Here is a 23617-nt window from a genome sequence, read left to right as displayed (position 1 = left end):
ATGAGGGAATTAAATTAATTTAAATGATTAACTGCAAGCATTCTATGCAATGGATTAAAAAGTTATATTTAGAATCTTTATATAGATTATTTGACAGTGAAGTTAAATTAATCTAAAATTTAGATTAATTACATAAATTAATCTAAATTTTAGATTAATTTAACTTCACTGTCAATTAATCTATATAAACACACAAAGACAAACTCAATTAAAAAATAATAAATAGATGGAAAAAAATTCATAAACTGCAAACAAACCAACCTTTACTCTCCTTGTTCATTTTTTCTAATTAAAAAAATCACAAACTAATGAAATAGCAAAAGGAATATCTACCAAGAGAATATTTCCATCTCTTACTAGTCAAATATCACAATAAATGACAATTTCTTTGTTAATCTAATCATCATTGGCAGTCAAACCAGTTCAATTTTTATGTTCAACATTTCTGCAGTGCAGGTCCAATGTGTAAAACATAAAAGTCATTTTTGTCTGCCAGATTTCTGTTTCTCTACATCCCTTCAAGCCTTCAAAAAAAAATGCCTCAGACGATGGCTGATGACAGCATGAGCAATCTCACATTTATCTGGCCGACCAGATTTAAATGACTTTGGTTTGCAATCATCACAGAATATCACCGTTCTACGATCATTTCACAAGAAAGAAAGAAATACTTGGTTTCTACAGACAGTATAATACCTAAAACGACTTTAATGCATGGCGCCAGAAGCAAAACATGACACATTAGCCTCAAATATTGGCGACAAAAAGAGTTGAAGGAGCAATTAGTAGTTCTTGCGTGTCATGATAGGACGCTAACGGCTACTTGTTTACATCAGGACTCAGTAATGAGCATGCTGCTTAATTGCACAGGCTTTTGTTCATTCACCCTTTGAATAAAAACACAATTTGCTCTTCTAGTGGCATTTACATTTGAAAAATTCCTGCTCACTACCACAGCACATACTCAGATCAATCAGAAAAAAAACAAAATTAGACTACAATGTATAAATGACCAGTAAAATCCTTCCTAAAGTATTGATTTGATGTCAAATCTATTTGAACTAGGTATTGTGTCTCAGTTAAGATGGAATGGACGTTTATTGCCGACAATGGCGGAAACAAATGTAACCGGATGTGGTATGACCTCCTGAAAGTAAGCGTCTATCCGTCATAAAAAAGGACGACGTCATGTTTGTCTGCCCCGGTGCAATTTCGCTATAAAATCCTTTACCGGCGTGACATTGGAGTTCATCTTTGTGGCCGCATAGGAAGCCAACAGCGACCTGAAAATAGCCCGGGCGCACGCGCCGGCGCAAACAGGCAGGAAGTAATGTAATTTTGTCTCGATTAAAATGGTGGGAATTGGATGTGAGGTAAAAGGCCATGTCAGGAGAGAACAAATAGCGGCAGCAGCGGCGGATGGCGGAAGATGAACGACTGTCCACGAGATTGAGTGGAGGGGGAGAGAAATGATAGCGGGGTGGAGAGGGAAGGGGGCACATGGGTCTATATTAATCCGTTACGGAGAAAGGCGCCTCGCGTGATGACCTCCTTGCGGGGAGGGGAGGTCATTAAATTTCCGCATGATCATTTACCACCATTACGTGTTGCTCCTTCGTGCTGGACGGCAAATTTACACGTTCATCCATTCTGCTTAGCATGTTTGGATGCAGCGTGTCAGAAAAAATGCATATAAATTATTTATATTGATATTTATATATATATATATATATATATAAATATATATATATATATATATATATATATATATATATATATATATATATATATATATATATATATATATATATATATATATATATATATATATATATATATATATATATATATATATATATATATATATAAATATATATATATATATATATATACATATATATACATACACATACATATATACATATATATACATACACATACATATATACATATATATACATACACATACACATATACATATATACATGTATTTGTGTTATTTATTTCTACAGAAATACATCGTTACAGTGAAAATTTTGACTACATTAATCTATGCTATATCCCAAAATCCAGTTGCTAAAACTGTAACACAGTGTTATCATCTTTTTTCTTGTACTTTTCACCAGTAAACTGGAAAGTTTGTTTATTTTAAATTTAATTTTCCGCTGGCCTAGATGCTGTGGACACGACAACTCTGATTAGTGTATGTGATATTTACACATCACGCACCCACCCAGACTATACAATGACAGTTCTGTCAGAAAAACGTGCAATTCATCCCTAACTGACACGCGTCCAGTATTCATATTTATCAGTAAGTGGAAAAATGAAGTCTTTGGTGGTGCTAAGATCCAGCAGATGTGACAGAGTTATTAGCAAGATTTATAGAAGATTATCAGAGATGATATCATCACCTGCAGCATATTCTTGTTATGGACTTTGTATTTGCTGACAGCAAAAATCCTCCTTACAGTATTTATAAAGACTAAATAAGAATATGGGGTGCCATGATTAATTTATTAATGAATTAATCTTTACTTATAAACTACTCATTGGGATGTATGCATGCATGCCTCCCATTGATTAGCATCAGGATAACAATTTTGTCAACATAATTCTGGGACTTTTTCTACTTTAAAGGCAGTGAAATGACTAAAAATGCACAGGTTTTCATGTAATTTTACTTTTAGTAAATTCAAATGCTTCGACATGGGTTGAGGACGCCTTTGTAAAAAAAAAAACATTTAGGAGGTCAATTGAAGTTTATTTGGAGTGTCCCAAATAGCTGCGAACATGACAGCGATACGTTGGACTTTCCAGCTTATTTGATCGCGGTTTATAACTCGTTTGACAAGGAGAATCCTGTAGAGGGCTCAAAAACGTCAGCGGAAATTTAACGCCGTGTCTGCAGGAATCATTTGTCACTCGGATTACGACCCCATCGTAAAAATAAGATCTCGTTAAGAGTTGGCTTTTTAGTAGAGAAACTACAGGGAGACTTGAGGAAAGCTTGGAGGTTACATTATTCATTTAAAAAGGGTGAAATATGGTATACTACGTAAAAAAAATCTGAAAAAATCCTTTTTGTGTTCACGGACTATGTGCATTGGTAAAATAAATCAAATTATATTGACTAGAGACTAAAACAGGCATTGGCAAACTACGGCTCGCGGGCCACATCCGGCCCACTAGGCCTTTTAATCCGGTCCGCCGACGTTGTCCAAATAATGTTGTTTTTTCCCCAAGATGGCGCCCTCACGCGGTAGCCAGTGGCAGTAGCTCTGTCCACTCTTATTTTTTTTTGGGTTTTACAGCCCCTCTATCTTTTTTAAATTATACTTCAATATTTCTTAATACATTCCTTTTTACTTTACTTCATACTTTATACTTTATACTTTAATGATGAGATATGAGTATGTTAATACTTTAGTCCTTTTTTTCTGTTTATGTTTCATATGTACTGTTAACGGATGCACTTTTTTTTATGTATCATATCTTGTGTTGACCCTGCCCATCTGTCACATTTTTAAAGTCAATGTGGCCACCCCGGGCTGAAAAGTATGCCCACCCCTGGACTAAAAAATGCCATTTCTAGTCAAACTACTGGTTGCTAACTTTCTCCCAATTCCCACTGGATTTGACAGTTTGGCTTTAATGGATATAACATTAGTGAATAACAACAAAAAAGCAATACTGGGTACAACCGTCATTAGCATAAGAGTCTTTGATATTAGCAGATTTACAATTGGTTGAAGTCAGGTGATAGTGACTTTTTTTTTTTTGCCAAAGACTCATCACAAAAATTGGTAAATGGGACTGATAATGTCTCAGCGTCCCTTCGAGTTCAAATGTATCATGATGTCGCCTGAATGAAATCCAACTCGATGACCGAGGTTAAATATCAAATCGTTAGAGCGCATGATCTCATCCAGTCGTCATTTCCTCAATTTAGACGCTATTTGGGATTTCAGACTTCTGATATTATATGTCAGGATTGCACTCAATCGATCTTTTCCGACTTTCCGGGATTCATTTCTAATGTATTACTCCGTGCCAGACGCTATTGATTTCAAGAATATTCCACTAAAAAACATTCTCAGCTCAACATTTTTAACTCATCGGGTACCATTGACTATGCAAGACATCCAATTCTCAAGAAATGGAGTAATAATTGTCAACAAAGTACTAATGTTTTTCTTACAGAGCAGTGACACATTCAGATAAAATTGGATTTCTAGCACCAGTGTGTTGTCAATGGCAGGAAATTAGTTGATTTACTCTTAACTTTTGAATCCTATCCTGTTGATTTTGGATAACTTTTGGTATATTTTGGGGCATCCAAGGTGACTTATCATTTTCTGTAGATTTCAGGGCTTTTCCAGATCTTTTCTGTTGATTTCGGGCCACTTTCTTGCTAATTGTCGAGTACTTAAGGGTCTTTTCTGATGCTTGATTCCTGTGCATTTTAGCTCATTTTCTGTTGATTTCAGGGTCAATTTATGCGAATTTTATGTAATTTGTTGCTGATTTTTGAGTACTTCAGAGTCACTTTCTGTTGATTTTGCAGTATTTCCTTGTTTTTTTTCCAGGGCATATACTTTTCAGTGCTCACCTTCTGTTGAATTTGGGCATTTACACGCAAACTCATCCTTATTTTAAGTCCTGTTGCCTGCTTTGTAGTACTTAGGCATTGCTTTTTTGAGTTTGGATTCATTCTGGCGTCACTTCTAGTATGCTTGGGTAACTTCATTTTAATATGTGGGCAATTCAAGAAAGTTTATTTGTGTTGTAACCAATGTTCCCTCAATGGTAATTGCGCACTACCCTCATCTTCTCTGCGCAGCAGCAATCATATGGCAAGCAGTAAATAAAATCCAAACTTTTTTTTTTACCCTTTTCCCCATGATTGCGCCGTTTACGCGGCAGCCAGTGGCAGTAGCTCTGTCCACTCTTATGTTTTTTGTGTTTTACAGAATGTTTTACATGAAAAATTTGAGGGAACATTGATTGTAACTAAGTAATTCGCTGGCTGGCACATCAAAATGTTTTTACTGTTTGTTTAAAACTGCCTAAAGCCGTCATTTTGTGAAATATGCAGCTTGAGTTAGGAAATATAGTTCGACCTAGGGTCAAAGGTCATGAGAGACAGCAATATAAGGATGACACAGGTTACCTGAACTCTACGCAACGACATTAGAGACAATGGACATCCTGACAAGAATCATCAGTTTTTTGGGGGGTATTTTTTTCCGATGATATCACAGGGAGCAACAAAGCGCCCCCTTTCCCAGAAGCCCCAGCGCCGAGATAATAGGAGAAACTACAGGACTTGTGCTGATAACGTCCCCGGAGGTGCTTGAAGACAAGTCTGTTTCGGCACACACGCGAATAAACACAGAACGCGTCGAGGGACGCCGAGCTTCATCGATTCCTTAAAACATCCAACAAACAGAAAAAGATAACTTGTTTGTGTCGGAGAGAAGCCCCGAGCAGATTATGATAAAGTAGATTCGGCTCAACACGCAAACAAGTCGAATAAATAAGCAGAATTGGACAGACTGCGGCGGAAATTTTGCGGATGACAACCTATTCAAAGAGAGACGGCTTGCAGTCGGTTTGTCACTGTTAGCGCTTCATTTAACACATTAGATTGAGTATATTCAGTAGAAATATATATTTTTTTAGAGAAGATGTTGAAGCTTGGATTGGTTTTGTTCAGTTTTAAGATGAAAATTGGAAAATGGAAATATCGTTGTGGCAAAAAAAGGGTTTCTTTTTGGAGACAAGGTGATAATAGTGCCATAAAGATCGATAAAAAAGTGTAAAATTAATTTGGAATAACATTTTTTTAAATTAATAACAATTCAAGTACAATAGGTGCTATATATAAATGTATATATAATAATCGAAAAATATGTTCATTTCTTTCCTAAATTGGACTGAAAAATACCCTAAATAAGAACCAGAGGATGTGGTTAAAAAAAGCTTTTGAACATAATAAAAGGATAACAAATATAAAATATAAAATAAAAAAACAAGCTACATATTAATATGAAATAAACATTAATTTTAAAAAGTTTAAATAAGAAATGTGTGAAAAAAATAGCTGTATTTCATATTACTTTTTCAAAAATAAGTTAAGTACATGTAAATATTTTTCCTTAATTTAAAATCAATGAATACAAAAATAGTGCCTTCGCCACCAATGATGGCAATCGACATCCAACCTGGATTGGGCATATTTATCCTTAACGGCATGCCAAGAGTTACATGATATCCCTTAAAAAAATAAAATAAAATAAACTCCACTATCCTTCCTACGAAACGGTAAATCGCCACCACTTAAACCGCGACACCTCAAATGACGCCATCTTTCTTTCTCTTGCACATTTCATACCAGTAGTTAATAAAGTGCTCACTGCTGCAGGGTATGATGATATTTATGTAGCACACAGAGATCATTTATTAGACCAAAAAAAGGCTTTTTTTTTAACTGGCCATGTATGATAACCTGATTTATCCTCACCCTTTCCGCCGTAAAATCACCGGGATTCGCTCTTGCTTTTCTCACCTACTTAGAAAATCTATAAATTTTCCCTCCTAACACTCACAGGCTCCATCTTCCCTCCTGCTCAGGGCTGATTAACTCAGAGGACAAATTACAGCCTTGTATCTATTAGCGTCATCCAGGTGCACCAAAATGCAGTCCTGTTTTTTTCTTTTTTTTCCTCTCTATTTATTTATTTCTTTTAACTTTTTTGCACCCGCTAGCTGCTCAGTAGTCAAGATGCATTTTTCTAACCGGCTGTCCTTCTAAAATAAATATGATTGCGCGCAGGGGGTGGATTTAATTTGCGCAACAAAGTCCCAAGTCAAATTAAACGGAGTATTTACTGGCAGTACATGCAAAGCAGGCGACAAAACAAAAAAAGAGTGGGGTGGCAAATAAAAGAATAGAAAAGGGCAATTCATTTGTGTACTATCTGCTTGGGATGGATGTAGATGTGATAAGATATTCCTCATACATATATTATGCTAGGAAAAGGCCCCTGACTTATAATATGTGTTGCACCAATACAGATATTATCAATATTGGTGACATTATTGTACTCTTCATCAAGTTTCCACCTTCAGTAACTTTTAGCCATCTTGAGTGGGGAAATGAGCAGTTGGAAGCTTGAGGTCAAAAAAATACATATTGTGCACCATCCAGTACTAGTATCACAACTAACACTGTGCTATTAACTACTACTACTACTAACCCTACTACTAGTTGACTTCTACCCAAAAACATTTCAAATACTACAACTGAAATGTTATTCAACAGGTTCTATTATAGTATATTATTACTCTCATTCATTTCATCATGGACAGCACCTCCCACCCCCCTGCAAGAGTCTGTGGAGTCCCTCCGAAGCTCTTTCAGCAATAGACTGCTGCACCCTCATTGGAGGAAGGAGTGTTAAGACCTACCGTATGCATGCATGTACACCTATGTGTGTATGTATATATGTGCTTAGATATGTATATATGTATGTGTATGTATGTATACATATATATGTATGTATATATATGTGTTTGTACACGTATGTATATATATATATATATATGTATATATGTGTGTATGTATGTATATGTATGTGTATGTACACGCTTATCCATTTCTATATTTATCCTTTTATTTATTTATTGACTTACTTATTACCTATCTATTTATGTGTAAAATTCCTTTCCTAATTCTGCATCCTGACCCTCTTGCTTCTGTGACAACAAAATTTCCCGAATATGGGATGAATAAAGTTATCCAATCCAATCCAATTTGAATCCATGTTATTTTCAAGCAGGTGCCGACAAAGTTCTTAAGCAAACAATAAATAGATCAATAAATAAAAAACAACTGATTGACATTTGACCACACACCACACCATCCCCACGTCCAAATCCATCCTTCCTCTGTCAATAGCGCGTCACCATCCCTGTCATTGATTGGCACTTGGCCACAACTGTCACGCGGTGCCAATTTCCACTTTTAGTTCTGAATTGACAGTGACAGGCACTAATCTGGATTTGAATGTCTTGAAATAAACATTTTTTGCACACCATGAGGTGCGTGGGTTGTCCCACCTGTGTTATAGCGGCGGTTGCCGTGGCAACAACACACATTTGAGTTTTTTTTTCCACAATACGGCATGGCTTTAATACCTTTTATTTTGAAAAAACCTAAAGCACTATGCCATAAATACCATCTGTCCAGTCACTACCACAACACACTCGGCATTAAACACTTCAATTTCTTTGAATGTTAACATTGTCTGCCATAGACAACGATAGACGTTCAAACTTAACCTGGGGGGTTGCCAGATGTCCCAGTCTAAACGGCTTGGACATCTATCGGTAGCAAATGAGCTCTTTCTGGTCAAAACTGAGGAATAGACTCTCAGCCCACTTTAATTTTCATCTATTTCCATTCTATCCTCGCCATGAACTTCTCAAGAAAAGCTATTGTTTACAGGTCACGAGTCCCATATAGCCCTGCATATTATTCAACATCAAAACATGACATTTACACAGGCACCTATTTTTTTTCTCCCCTCGCCTTCGGTGACACGCACACGCGTGACCTGTCAGATCAACTCCACAGACTAAATCACACACGTGAACATTATGCTAATCCTCAGAAAACTGCATTAACATAGCATGCGTCCCAAAAGATTTTACTGATTTCCTTTCAGCCGTCCCGACTGTTGAGCTCTCGTCTAATCGTGTCAGTGAGCCGCCCCCCACTCCCCATTTTTCCTAAGTGTGGGGGGTCACAGGCATTGACTATGGACAGACAGGGTGGAGGCTGTTTGTATGTAAGTGGGAGAAGTAGACAAATAGAGCACAGTGCATGCAGCACATGAGTTTTTAAGATAACGTCAGACCAGGCAAGAGAGAAACACTGCAGTCAAACAGCTCTCTCTATAGGTAAATACTAAAACTGCAATGTGATTCAGGGCCGAGGAGGTTAGAAAAGAGCAAAAGTTGGACAGGTACGTCATTGTCAATCATTTTGTAGACCTTCAAGAGTTCAAAAAGGTTATTTTTTTTCGATTCATGAATGAAATGGAGAATTAAATGCGTACATATTGTACCTGATGTGAAGACACAAGGTGTGCATTTGAAGGGTCATGTAAAAATCAATCTGATGTTCTTCGAAAAATCAAATCGGGGTTAACCAACATGTCAAAAATAAGAGGAAGGAATGTCATGACATGTTTTTATTGTCAAGATACGCCAGCAAACGCTCCCATATGATTTGAAGTAAAGGCCGAAAAGCCAATACAGGTATAAAAGGTGGAAGGAAAGCTATGGTCGAAAAGCTCCCACATGTTTTCAAGCCCTCCGCATCCGACATCCTCCTTTTTGGCAGCTTGTTATGTTCGCACCACCGAAGGGCTGAGGTGACTATCACATTCTGACTCGCTCATCTACTGGCAGAGTAGAAAATATAAAAAAGCTGTCCGCTATCTGCCTGATTGCCAAACGGCAGCAGCCACGTTGATGACCTGCTAGTCAATTTTGGAGATGTGAGTCAAGACGGATGCTCTTGCGTTTTACTGCGTGGGCTGCTTTGAGCGGCTTTTTCCTCGAGAGAGGCAGCGCCAGGCTATCATCATATTGCATAAACAGAATTTCAGGCCTACATGTGGATTCAGGGTCAAAGCCGATGGGTCAGATAATGGAGGAAAAATGTTCAAATATGGAGAATTCAGTGGAGGATTTACGTGGTGTTTTCGGAATATTAAGTACAGTAAATCACTCGGTGTCCACTGAGATAATACAAGTTGACTATGCTTGTCAAAACTATTCATACTGAAGTGTGGTGTTTGGATGTAATATTTGATTAGAAAAGTATTGAAAAGAAATCTCTAGATATGAATAAATGAAATGGGAAATATCAATATGCACTAAAACAGGGGTAGGGAACCTATGCCTCGGGGTATTCTAAATATCTACTGTTGATTCATGACAAAGAGAGTTTAATATCTAAGTACTGTTAGAATTAGCTCTCAAAATTATATTCACAAGAGTTTAATATCTAAATATCTACTGCTGATTCATGAGGGAGAGAGTTTAATATCCAAATATCTACTGTTGATTCAAAAAGGTTCCCGAACTTCTGCACTAAAAGATAAGCAACTAATGTGGATTTTATCTCTTTGGAAAGTATTTTATATTTGTATACGATTTTTAAGGCGTATTGGTATGAAAGTACAACGGTTCAGGCTTCATCGAGTCCCGTCTCAAATTGAAAAACAGGCATTAGAAAAATCGGCGCCGCATAAAAGGCATCCGTCTCAGTTGGCAAGGCAGTCGTCTGCATTCTGTCATCGGAAAAAAAAAACAAAGCAACGTGCACACGCGTGCGTGGGAGAATGAATTTGAATATGAAATAGGGGCATCAGGATGGGGGCTTAGTATTGCCAGACTGTCTTTCTTCAATTTTGATGAATTTCAAGCGGGATTTCAACAAAAAAAGGTCGGCAGTGATGAAGGATCACGTTTCATGTTGAAATTTTAGGGTTTTAGGAATTCATTTCCAAAGGAAATCGTCTTCTGGATCTATTTTCTATCAAAATATATTTTACAATACCAGTGGAATAAAAAAAAATGAAAATAATGATCAGAGTTATGACAAAAGCCTCACCTTCGAGTCTACAATCTTTCTCAAAAGGAAAAAATCTGAAAGAATGCCTAGCAACATTAACATAATTTGGTCGAAACACTGCTCCATATCAATTCAGAAATTCTTGATTTCATTTTTGACCCTGTGATTTAGGCTTTTGAGGCAAAAACGCGGGTGCTCGGACGTTTGGTCGCCGGTCAAATGGTGACAGAGAGTTTACTGATAGAACCAGCTCTCAAAATTATATTCATGAAAAAGAGTTTAATATCTAAGTACTGTTTAATATCTAGGAGAGAGAGTTTAATATCTAAGTACTGTTTAATATCTAAGAGAGATAGTTTAATATTTAAATACTGTTTAATATCTAAGAGAGAGAGAGTTTAATATCTAAATACAGTTTAATGTCTAAGAAAATATGACAGGCGACCAAAAGGGACCAATGGACCGGCCACCAAAAGACTGGCGACCAAAAGACCGGTCAAGTTACACGCGCGACACAATTTACAGCATCATCTGTTTTCTTTTAGGAAAGGTTCTTCCAAATAACGCCGATAGCCAGGCCAGGGCAAGACTTGTCAGATGAAGCTTAGCTTGCAACAAGGTGAGTGCACAGCCAGATCTAAGAGGACACTGCAGGGCAACAATAAAACAGCCCCACAGACAGCAAACGGGGAGAAAGCGGAAAAGGTGGGCAAATGAGAAACAACACCGGGTTGCTGATACGACAGGGACAAAAGACTTTCTTGCCTGCAGCAACTTCCTAAGACATGACTAATACATCACTTTCCGTCCATCAGTCACACGACTCCGATCATCGATCCGTGTGTCTTTATAGAGGCGGAAAACAAAAAGGACGCCGTGTTCCACTCGTCTCATGTTTCTGGGAAGTACACAATCTCAGATTTTAGAAGCTGAGACCTCTCTTGATCAATGATAACCTCTTGAAAATCAGCTTTGGGGCTGTAAAATGGGATTAGAAGGCCATGTAGACACTATTAAGAAGTCTCCAAGTACTGGTGTTTTTAAAAGATTTGACTGTGGGCGTCTTATTTGGAGTACAAGTAGTATTACGATTTGGCAAAATACGACAAGGTCAACATTTGTATCACCCAAATTTGGTACTGAAATAGGCCTGAGCATTTAAAGTCCCATTATTACAACATTTTACAGCTCCATTAAATGATAGAATCTTGTCAAAATGTCTTCAAATTATGAAGACTATAGAATACAAATCCAAAGCTATTGAAACTGCGCCAAAATTAATATATGTAATATTTTGCCTATGTACAGTTGAAACTTATGACGTTGTCAAAGGCTGGCAGAAAGCATGTGACTCAATGGAAAACAGTAGTCAAGACTCGTGTTTATCGTGCATATTTCAGTTTACATAGAGCCACATATGGCTCCTGAGCCATAGGTACCCATCAAAAGAGCCACATATGTCTCCCGAGCCAGAGGTTCACTACCCCTGTACTAGACAATCCTGCATTTAAAAAAAAAACTGAATATGCATATCGAATAATAATAATAATCGGCATGGGCGATGTCGTCATCATCAACAACAAAAGCCTACTTGTCATCACACCCAGAACTGCATATGAGGAAATTGGTAAATATAAATAATCTACAAGTAAAGGTGCCTAAGGTTAATCAGAAATGACAGCCCCCTGTCTGAAATAAGTAATTTACGTCCCACACCAACAGGAACTTCACAACCCTACTTTTTTTTTATGTCAAAGACAGAGTTTTTCCCCATTGAAGCCTGCTCGCCTTTGGAAACCTTTAGTATGGTCGATACTGCTCATTTATAAAGTTCCTTCCTAAGAAAGGAAAGCCACTTTTTGAACCCTGAACTTTAGTTTCCCTCTGGACAACCAGCAGAACATTCTCTGTGAAATGAAGTTACTCTTTGGTGCAATTCTCCCTGCAGCATTGCAGAGGAGACGCATTACAACTTTGCCGCTTTTCTCAAACGCCTTCAACTTAGTAGAGGTAAAAATAAATAAATAAAATACATAAAAGAATGTTGTTGTTTTGTTGACACAGGCTTTCCACTGCTTAACAATTAAACTGCAGTCACATTTTTTCCAAAAAATAAATAAAAAAGAATTCACGAGAGGGACTTGTCACGCGCTCAACTTCCCTCAACCGTGAAGTCCAAATACAAACACTTCTGACAGTTGGCATTGGGCGTCGACATTACGACTGTAGCGAGCCAAATAAATGCCAGTGTGTTTAGCGGAGATAGCAAAAGGCACACATTGGCATATATCAATGTTTTTTGGGTGGGAAATTGGCGAAAAGTCAGCTGACACACAAAAAAATTTGAAGTGGGGGTGAGTGATCATGTTACAAGCGCCATAGACTATAGAAAAATTTCCATAAACTATACCATACATTTTAATATTTCCTAATACATTGCTTTTTACTTTACTTTGTCCATTAGACTTTTTACTTTAATGATGAGTGATGAGTATGTCAATACTTTAGTCCTTTTTTCTGTTTATGTTTCATATGTACTGTTAACGGATGCACTTTTTTATATGTATCGTATCTTGTGCTGACCCGGCCCATCTGTCAAATTTTTAAAGTCAATGTGGCCCCTGGGCCCAAAACTTTGCCCACCCCTGCACTAGATTCTCAACTGAACGAGCAAAAATGACAAACATCGTGGCCTATCTTCAGCAAATGTAGTTGTACCGACCAATAGGAGACCAGTATTTTAGTGACAACATCACGCAGTAACACATGGGTCCACTGTATGTACATTATTAGTGTTGTATACCAAATTTTCACAAATTTCAGCAAAAAAAGGGGTGAATTTAACAATTGAGTTTGCTGAGGAAAAAAATCTCTGACATGACAGCCACAAGACTGCACTCGATTGTAAATATCTTGCCGATTTTTCATCCACACTGAATTTTAGTGGTGTGACGATAAAAGGACAGTAAAACTTAGTTTGTCAGTTGGTTTCCACACAAGAGGACAGAAAAACAAACGGCTACTGATCATGACTTTTACAGCACATAAATCTGAAAAAATAAATATTGCCGCATGTGGGGGGCGTTCTGTGATAGGCTGAGCTTTTTTGGGCATTAGTGGCTGCTTCATATGCAAACATAGACTCCCCTGATATGTATCCCCTTTAGCCTCATTCACTCCATTCCCCATCTCTTAATTAAACCTACCTTTTTTCTTGATTTTTCTAATTCCTCTTGGTGTGGTTGACTCTCAATCTCTCTTCCCGCTGCGACACGGCAGCCACCGCTGATTGATGACAAGACAAATCTTTCAAGGACAGCCACCTTGTGAAAGTCACACCAATGGGTTCTGTCTGTGGGACCAAATGGAGACGTAAGTTAGGTTGATTACAAGCCATAGTAGGGAGTTTTGTTAATAACCAGGATTGAGGTTAAATAGATCATTTCATAAGATTTATCAAAAATATTTTGTAAGTGTAAAGCACAGCATGGGAATTTAAAAAATATATATATAATTTAATTCATTTCAGTTGAATGTGGACCTGTAAGAGGTCCTCAAAGACCAGCTAGTACCAGTAGTCCAGGCCCTGTATGGGCAAAGCAGCCCCGCCACCATTCTGCATTTTAATATAACTTCACTTTGGTTTCATTAAAAGTTTCTACTATACTTTTCAGGTTTTCTGTGAATGTTCTTACATAGAAAATAATAAAATAAATAGTATGAATTTGGACACTCTTTTTTCCAAGTTCATCAAGCTAAATAAGAAAAAAAAATGCTGTATTCAAGTAGACTAGCATTTTTATGAATTTTTCCTGTGTTTTCAATTCACATTTTGAAAATGTCATTGAAAACTGTAATTAATTGCTGATTCCTTTGAAGAGGAGTTGTCAAATAATCAAGGCAGCAACACTGGACGTCAAGGACATAGTATAAAGTAGGACAGAGCACCACCAAAAAAACTCTGATGGTTCACTGCAGTCACCATAGTTTGGACATCCGCTGCAGTCAATGGCAGGGAATGAGGTAAATATTTATCGAGATTATCTGATGTCACGCTGGCAGGGCGGAAGTGTCAACCGTCATGTGAAGCGCGAAAAGAAAGAAAAGAGATCCGCTGTCTGTGGCGCCCTCCCAGGGGGTGGGCTGAGCCCTTTTGGACAGGTGGCGACAAGCCGGCGTCTGATTAATGATGAGGAAGTCAGCATATTTATCACTGCTTCAGGCTGCGTTAAGGCCACAATTTAGAGTTGGGGATAATGATAGATAAGACAGGAGACCTGATTATTACATGAATAAGGAGCAAAGGAAAAAAGTTAAGTTTGAGCTAACAGTCCTCATTTTTTGTAGTGACATTTTGCCTGTTTTTTTGAAAGTGTGGTCGATTTGAAGACAATTATGTTTAAAATACGGATGTTTTTAGGCATTATTATATTAAAAATAAACGTAAATGCCATATATTTCGGTCTATAAGTCCCACCAACCAAAAAAAAGCACGATGAAGAAGAAAAAGGTATATATAAGTTGCATTTTACGGAGGGCCATTTTTGTTATGTCAGAAACTAAGAACAAAGAAGCAAGTAAAATGCAATGTTTACAGTGTTTTTGCATAAGAAATTCAAAATCTTAAATATATGTATATATCAGTCGCAATTGAGGATGAGTAACTATGAACAAAACTATGACTTATAGTCCGGAAAATACGGTAATTGCCCTCGTCCTTGTCAACCAAGGAGAACGACAGAGGCCACATCTGCATTTCCTTAGCGAGACTGCTTGTCCAAAGAGATGATTTCTCATTGCAGGATGAATAAAACAAGCACTCAGTGGCAAGCTGCGAGCACCTGAACAAATTGTGATGAATGGCTGTCCTCGGCAGTTGGATCAAGAGAGCTTGTAGGGAAATCAGCCAACCACTCACAAATGGAGATTCATGTAAATAGCAGGGATGCATTTAATGCAACCTATTGATCATTTTAAATCACTACCTGTAGAATTAAGAGTATATCTGGGTATCTTTCTGCAGGTTTTTTAGGGTTTTTTGGGGATCACTTGTATGTGATATGTGATCGTTTTTCCCATTGGAATTGAATAGGGCTTTTAAATATAATTTTTTTTTCAAGATTTGATAGAATCATGGACTTTTGTATGAACTGGATTTAGAAAATGCAGGGTTATGCCAAACGTCCGGGCGACCAAACGTCCGGGCGACCAAACGTCCGGGCGACCAAACGTCCGGGCGAACAAATGTCTGGGCGACCAAACGTCCGGGCGAACAAACGTCCGGGCGACCAAACGTCCGGGCGACCAAACGCCCAGGCGACCAAACGCCCAGGCGACCAAACGTCCGGCCAGGATGATAGATATATTTTCAAATTTTAAATGTTTTTGATGTTAGAATGTTTTTTTGTTTTGGGGGGTTTTACGCATTTGGGGCAAAATTTTAAAAAAAATGTCTTAGTTGTGTGAATTTTTGGAATGTTTCAAAGTTGGAAAAATAGTGTGTGGACTAGAAAATGGACAAGGGAAAATAAATGAATATCATATGTGAAGAGATGCTTGGGGACATCCCTAATTATTACAATGGAATATCTTAAAGACAATTCTATCAGGTTCCTCTAGATAATCCCCAATTGTCTACCAAAAGAAAAAAGGCAAAAATTGCAATTCAGGGAGGAAATTTATGACTGAAGATGTGAACATTCATATATCATTCTCCCAAAAAAGTGTAATAATCTGTTCTAGTGCAGCACTTGCACGTTTTGCAAGATTATCACAGCGTTGCCGCGGCTCCAACTTCCCGAGCAGACGAGGATTTGCCTGATTTACATTCAAATGACAGGCGAAATTGACAAGATTAGTAAGACGCCCCTGTGGGGGAGATTTGTCTTGAGCTCCAGACACTGTTTGCTCCAGTAAAAGTCTTCAGCCGTGAGATGCCACCCGAGAATTGATGGAATACAGCGGTGGGCAAAAAAGAAACATACCTCGGACCATGGCAAATAACCCGTGTTAGTTGCTAGTGGAAGGTGGAGAATATATACATATATAAATATGCCCTTTGGATTTTTTTATGCTGCTTCATTATTATTATTTTTATTATTAATAATAATAATTAGACTCAGTTACCATAACATTTTTTTAAACAGGACGAATGGTAGATAAGTGATTATTTTAATTTATTTTGTAATTCTTTTAAAATTGGATTCATATTTATAATAGAGAATGTGTTTTTTGTTAGCTCAATGTATTAAATACAGTGTACATTTTTTAAGTGATTTTTTAAACATTTTATTCGATTAATTAGATTTTTAAAGTGCCCGTTTTGTGTAGTAGTAAAGCAGATAAAAATAAGAATAAAGAAAATGTATTTGTTCATTTTATTTGATTTTAATTATCAATATCATTATGTATTTTGTAGAAGATGTATTTTTTGTGGAAAAGACTGTTTACGTAGTTCATTCCAGTATGTTAATACTATTGAAATTTTAGTAATCAATTTTTCCATTTCCTCTATTCTATTTTTTGTTCATTTTATTTGCTTTTAATTATCAATGTCATTATATATTTTGAAGAAGATGCATTTTTAGTGGAAAAGACTATATAGTTCATTCCAGTATGTTAATACAATTGAATTTTTAACATTCCATTTTTCCATTTCCTCTATTCTATCAATTTTATATCTTCTTAGACTATTTACACCACCAAATAGCAGGTAATGTATTTTGACTAAACTCTCCCCCCATTAAATATCATTTCAACCTGACTGACAACGGATTGGGCGCATGAATTTGGACGTCCATCCCGGTCAACTCCATCCAGTGATGTCATAAAATAACGGTTACATGAACGCACCATAAAATAGGACCACATTTGATTAGCATGAACGATTCGTTCCTAAGATTAAAGCCAGGATTGACTTTTTTTTTCTTTCTTGCTACAACTTCCACTTCATTAAACACTGAGCGGACATCCATTGACACGCTAAGCACACGCACGGCTCCGAAATAAAGATTCAGCAGTTCATATTTCAGTGCTTCTTTGATTTCACGCCTTCAGCGCAGCCATTACATTCCATCATGTGTGTTGCTAATGAATGAAATAGGTGCTGTTCTTTTGTAGCTAATCTTTCTTATTTGCCATTCAGCCACTTAGGGCAATTTCACTACATCTCATGTTTGAATACTTGGCCCAGTGGGTATTCAAAATGAGATGAAATGGGATTATAATCATGTGAGAACCCTCAAAGGAGGCGATCCACGCGCACCGCTCTTCTCTCGGGCACTCTCGCAATCACTATGGGGGAATATTAATTACTGTCAAAGTGTTAGGAATGTCATTAGGATTTCTCATTATGCATCTTCAAGACGCCGGTGTGACAAAAAAAGCAAAGCAGCGGGAGACACTTTAAGTCGTGGAATGGAATACTTTGGGGAACAAAAGTTGCCCTCGCGTTTTTAGGCATTTTTCAAATTGGTTTTTGCAAGGAATCGCTCTGCTTTTATAACTGGACATTTTTGTCTACCATCATTAATGGTACTGAAACCTGCTGGAACTTTTTCGGGGTGGTTTAGATGTTAATTCGGGGTTCAAACCCCTCATTTCTGAATAAATGGTGACATAATTGATCAATTTGTACAACCTTAACTCTCCAACTCCAACTTGCTTCCATTTTTTTTTCAATACAGTCTCAAAACAAAGTCAATGTCCGGATCCTCCCCACCAACTTGTCCACCATCCCTCCTTCCTTGCTCCCTTCAGACTACTTATTTACTAATAATGGGCAGCAATGCTTCCCCTTGCGCTTTCATTTCACCTCTCAGTCGCCCCCCACCTCCGACCCCGTCAAGGTGAGCCCTGGGTGGCTTTAATTGGCTGCTTTCAATTAGAGCGAGAATGCAGCTCGGCTCACGAGAGGACTTCCCCTTTCGTTATCTTTGTCCCCGAACGGGCAAAGCGGCGGTTCATCCGCAGACCTTCCGTGCCATTCCCTCGTGCTCTTCCCACCGAATATTCTCTTTCATCACGTTTTTTGCCACTTTTCTCTCTTGCACTAACTCTCCTGTCCTTATCTATTCGGACAGCCACTTTTAAATAAATCCCTGCGGCAGGGACTGAAGCAGACATGGCCATCACGGGACCAAGAGGAGGCTAATGCCTTTTTAATGAGGCCTCGGCCACAATGTGACATAGTAAAGTGGCAGGAATCGCTGGCTGGTGAGCCCTTGGACCAAGGTATTTATCACCTGAAAAGCTGTGATCCACTGGGCCTGTGGGAGGGAGATGGATAGACTGGTAGGAAGGCCTAAAGTTATACAAAAACTGAGAATGGCAAGCACTGGAAGTGATGCCGTCAAAAAGATACAAGGGCAAATGAGAATGAGGACCCCGGGCAAAATACAAACATACCCTTCATTATTACACCAATCATGAGTCTGAATATCTAAGGACGTCAACAGCACTTTAACACAGGGGTCGGGAACCTTTTTGACAGAGAGAGCCATAAACAATTCAAATTTTATAATGTTATTTTTTGAGAGGCATTCTCTGAGTTGAAAAGTAAATAAATATATGAAAATGTGTGCTTTTTTGTCATTTCACCACTTTTGAAGTACAAAAAGTCTTATTTGGACAATGTTGTTATGCTGTTGCTAATCAATCAGTATCAATGAGATTATGCATGAGGAAGAGTAATGAAAAATAAAATTATGATTTAAGTGGTGCTAAAGGTAGGTTAAAACCAGATTGACTTAGAAACTTGGACTAATTAAAATACCTGAATATTCAGTTTTTATAGATCTAAAACAATGTTTATTTTAGCTTTGTTTATATATATTCTTAGATTTACAAAATGATTTTTGACCTAAAAACACAGAAAAAAATGATTAATAAAGTACAATTATTGATTTAAAAGGGGCACCAAAATCAGGAAATTTAATATCCATCTATACTCCATTTTAATTTGATCCTAAAACAGAAAGCCGGTACTCATCATTTACTTTCCCGGGCCACACAAAATGATGCGGCGGGCCAAATTTGGCCCCCGGGCCACCACTTTGACACATCTGTTAGACATTTCAATATCGGTCAGTTACACCCCACTGTGATTAACTCCAATTGTTTACATAATCCTAGGCGAAATCTTAGCACAAATATAAAAACTCTGATCAGTTTTGTGCTGAAAACCACAACAAATCTGGATCAATCCATCTACAAAACTAAGCCAAAACATCCAGTTGCAATGCAAAACCAATCCTGAAACCAGTCCTTTAACAATACGATACGCATTCCAAGACCAGGTACTGAATAAACGTGCGAGTAAATCGGATAAAGTCAAGAAAACATGAAACACCGTGACAAGAAGAGATAAGTGTCACGACAACCCTGCCAGAAAAATATAAGGCCACTATTATTTATCCGACGCTCCCATTCAAATGCGCAATAGCCTCTGCCTTTCTACCTGTGACGGATGGATGGAAAATAATTGCGTGGCTACTTGTCAGCGTCCAATTGTCCATCCCCGCATTGACAAGCCGAGGAAATAAAGCACGGCGCCGGCCGCTCAATCAGAGGACGGGGTCAGACGGTTGAGCATTACTCAGGTGCGGAACAATCGGCTTTGGTGGTAAAATAGCTGCGGAATGATAGCGCGGTTGTCACTTGTCAGGCGCGGCTCAATCTGCACACTATTGCTGGTTCAGAGATCAGACAAGATGGCTTTGAAGGGAAACCCGCCAACCAATGCAGATCAGGGAGACAAGGTCATGAAGATGTGGAGGTCTCAGCTGGAAGAACTTTGGTTGCTCTTTTTAATTGGTTTTCTTAGACATGTAGGATGGACTGAGAAGACAGCAATTTTCAGGAGCAAGTCTTTGCCGTGACCTGATTACTTTGACTAGGCAAGAAGTCGACAGACTTCATTCAAAAGGGTCTCGAGTTTTTAAAAAAAGTTCTTTGAAGCCATGTATGATACTCAAGGTCAAAGGGGAAAACTTTTAAAAAACTATGGCATCACTTAAAAAGTAGCTTTTGTGATGGTATGGTTATTTCATATTGTGTATTGCTGGTCTAAGGGGAAAATCAAGTACAAATATATCCCAAAATATTTCAAAACTATCATTTGTGATAGAATTCAAATCAATCTCACATTATAGTCCAAGAGCATTCATTCATTATTGACAACGATTATCCTTACAAGGGTCGTGGGGGGTGCTGAAGCCAACAACAAGCGGGGGACACCCTGAATTGGTGGCGAGCCAATCGCAGGGCACAAAGAGAGTGACAACTAATCACTCAAGTTTTAAGGATATATCTTAATACATCCCTTTTTACTTTACTTTGTACTTTATACTTTTTACTTTAATGATGAGTGATGAGTATGTTAATACTTGAGTCCTTTTTTTCTGTTTGTTTCATATGTACTGTTAACAGATGTACTTTTTTACATGTATCATATCTTGTGCTGACCCGGCCCAACTGTCAAATTTTTAAAGTCAATGTGGCCTCCGGGCCCAAAAGTTTGCCCACCCCTGGTCTAGACCAGGGATCAAACCCTCGATCGCAAAACTGTGATGCCGACACGCAAACCACTCATATGACTAAATTTCAGAACTACTAATTTTTGGGTCATAATAAAAATGTCCCTCCAGAAAGTCCAAAAACCAATTGCTCTATTTTTATGTATACTAGCATCAAGTATTTGTGCTCTGCCAGCATTGAAAGACAATTAAAAGCCTTCTCTACATCAACATTACCATCTAAAAAAAAAACATTAGCCATCCTTGCTAAGAGCCCAAAGGCTTCTCAGAGAAAATATCGACTATAAAGTCGGAAGGAAGCGCATCGGATCAGCTGCCGTCCAACGCGAGCACGGCGTCCTAGAAGCGGACCGCGTCTGCATTGCAATATGAAGCGCTTTATTTTTAATCCTTATTATTAATTCATCCATCCATATCGTGTTTGCTGCACTGGGAGCGTCATCTAAAGGGGTGGCAAACTTAATCCCCGCTTCTCACTGTTCCTTCTAGGCAACCTCCAAGCCTGCAAACTTCATCTCCTCACATAACCCTTTTGTGAAATCATTTTAGCAAATCAATGGCGAACGCGTCCCTTCGGTGAACCGCGATCGATGGAGTCTCTCGGCGCCCAAAGTTCGCTCAAAAACTTTAAGTTACAACTTAAATAATTGATGCGAGGTTTAACTAACCAATCTATTGCTGTTTAGTCAAAATCAACATATTGTGGCGACTTGCTACGATTTGCAAATTGAACGGATTTCTAGGAAAGTTGTATTCTATAGTTTTTAAAAATCTCTCTTTAACCAACAAATAACCCTTGAACTTAATACCCCATCCAGTCCAAATGGGCAGTCAGAGTTATCGTATTTTCTCGCAAATAAACTGTTTAAACGTCCGATGACCAAACGTCCGTCGACCAAACGTCCGGCGACCAAATGTCCGAGTATCATAAGCTGTAGCCTTAAAATTGATTTTTGCGAGTTACATTTTGTTTCTTGAATTTCATTCATAGACATCAAATAAATTTTTTTTAATCATTTTATCGGTTTATTTTTTCTGTATTTTGATATAAATAACCATATTGTCTTGCATTATGGTGTTTTGTGCATATCAAGTCTGAATTTATGCGCGTATAAGCCGTACCCTAGATTCACTCATCATTTTTTTATCCACAAACATGACGTATATACGAGAAAATACGGTTGTTGCACAGTAAATTCAGACATCAAGGTGTTAACCCCGTTACGAGGGTCTTTCGGCAGCTATTTTTTATTTTAATAAGTCGTCACCCAAATCCCAGGGGTCCACGGGAAGTAAATCATCGGTGAGGGAATGAGCTTGGGACGGATTGCCTTTCAACTTTGTTTGACCTTTTTTTATTTTATTTTGTAGGCCGATACACATGAACGTCATGCACGCCGAGCAGAAATTAAATAAGGAATAGTGCACCGTACGGAACGGGATTATTAATTACTTTAGGGGGCTCGGCGTCAGCAAAAATGTCGTCTCATTACTGTCCGGCTACTTCAGCAACATCCTTCTCGTCCTTTTGTGGAGATTATTAAAAAAGATGTTGCGCGCAAACAAGGCAAACTTATGAATTTGTAAGCGAGTTTGAAGTGAGTGCCACATTGCTGATTAAAACATACACACTTGTCTCTGGTGACAAACATCCGGAGTTAAATATTAATGCGGATGGTGAAAAGTTTAGCTCTATTAATAAAATATCACACAGGCTGTCGAGAGGAACCGCCTACGGTTGGGGATTTGTATGCCTTGGTGTTCATGTTTTGGGAGTATATCAATCAAATTAGTGCACAACAATAGTGAGGGTGGATCGGAGGGATGGACCGTATTCTCTGAACTATAAGTCGCAGCTTTTTTTCCAAATTTTTCTAATTATTTTTCTTCACCGTGATAGCCGCAGGGTGTTATGCACCATTGTTATGTAACATATGCTGTTATGTAGGCTTATTTAGTCTATAGTTATGTCGAAAAAATGGTAATGTTAAATTAACTCATTCCTACTTAACCTGTTCTCAATTTTGGCAAAATTTCTGTAATTTATAATTTGTTATTGATAAGTAAAAATATATTATTGAGCTTCTAGCCCAGCGGTGGGCAAACTTTTGGGCCCGGGGGCCACATTGACTTTAAAAATGTGACAGATGGGCCGGGTCAGCACAAGATACGATACATATATAAAAGTGCATCCGTTAACAGTACATATGAAACTGGAACAGAAATAAAAGACTAAAGTATGAACATACTCATCACTCATCATTAAAGTAAAAAGTATAAAGTACAAAGTCAAGTAAAAAGGAATGTATTAAGAAATATCAAATTGCCCATGTCTGTTCTAGCTATTCGAGTTCAAATGAATAGGACGTCTGTGGTCGTCAAAATTAGCACAATATAAAAGGAAAACAAAAAAATAATATACTTCACAGTC

At 37.9% G+C, this 23617-nt stretch overlaps 1 long non-coding RNA gene across 1 annotated transcript in view; it reads right to left on the bottom strand.

The window, feature by feature from the left end:
* LOC144215285 (uncharacterized) overlaps positions 1–23617 on the bottom strand; it is a 111215-nt gene that overhangs the window by 84253 nt on the left and 3345 nt on the right. Inside the window, exon 2 of the long non-coding RNA XR_013330382.1 lies at positions 13858–14003. This is a non-coding gene — a long non-coding RNA (uncharacterized LOC144215285). The remainder of the gene's footprint in view (positions 1–13857; positions 14004–23617) is intronic.

Source organism: Stigmatopora nigra, chromosome 21 (assembly GCF_051989575.1).
Source record: "Stigmatopora nigra isolate UIUO_SnigA chromosome 21, RoL_Snig_1.1, whole genome shotgun sequence".
In the NCBI taxonomy this organism is placed as follows: domain Eukaryota; kingdom Metazoa; phylum Chordata; class Actinopteri; order Syngnathiformes; family Syngnathidae; genus Stigmatopora; species Stigmatopora nigra.
Note: the sequence above shows the minus strand (reverse complement) of the source record. Positions and strands in the feature narration are given on the sequence as shown.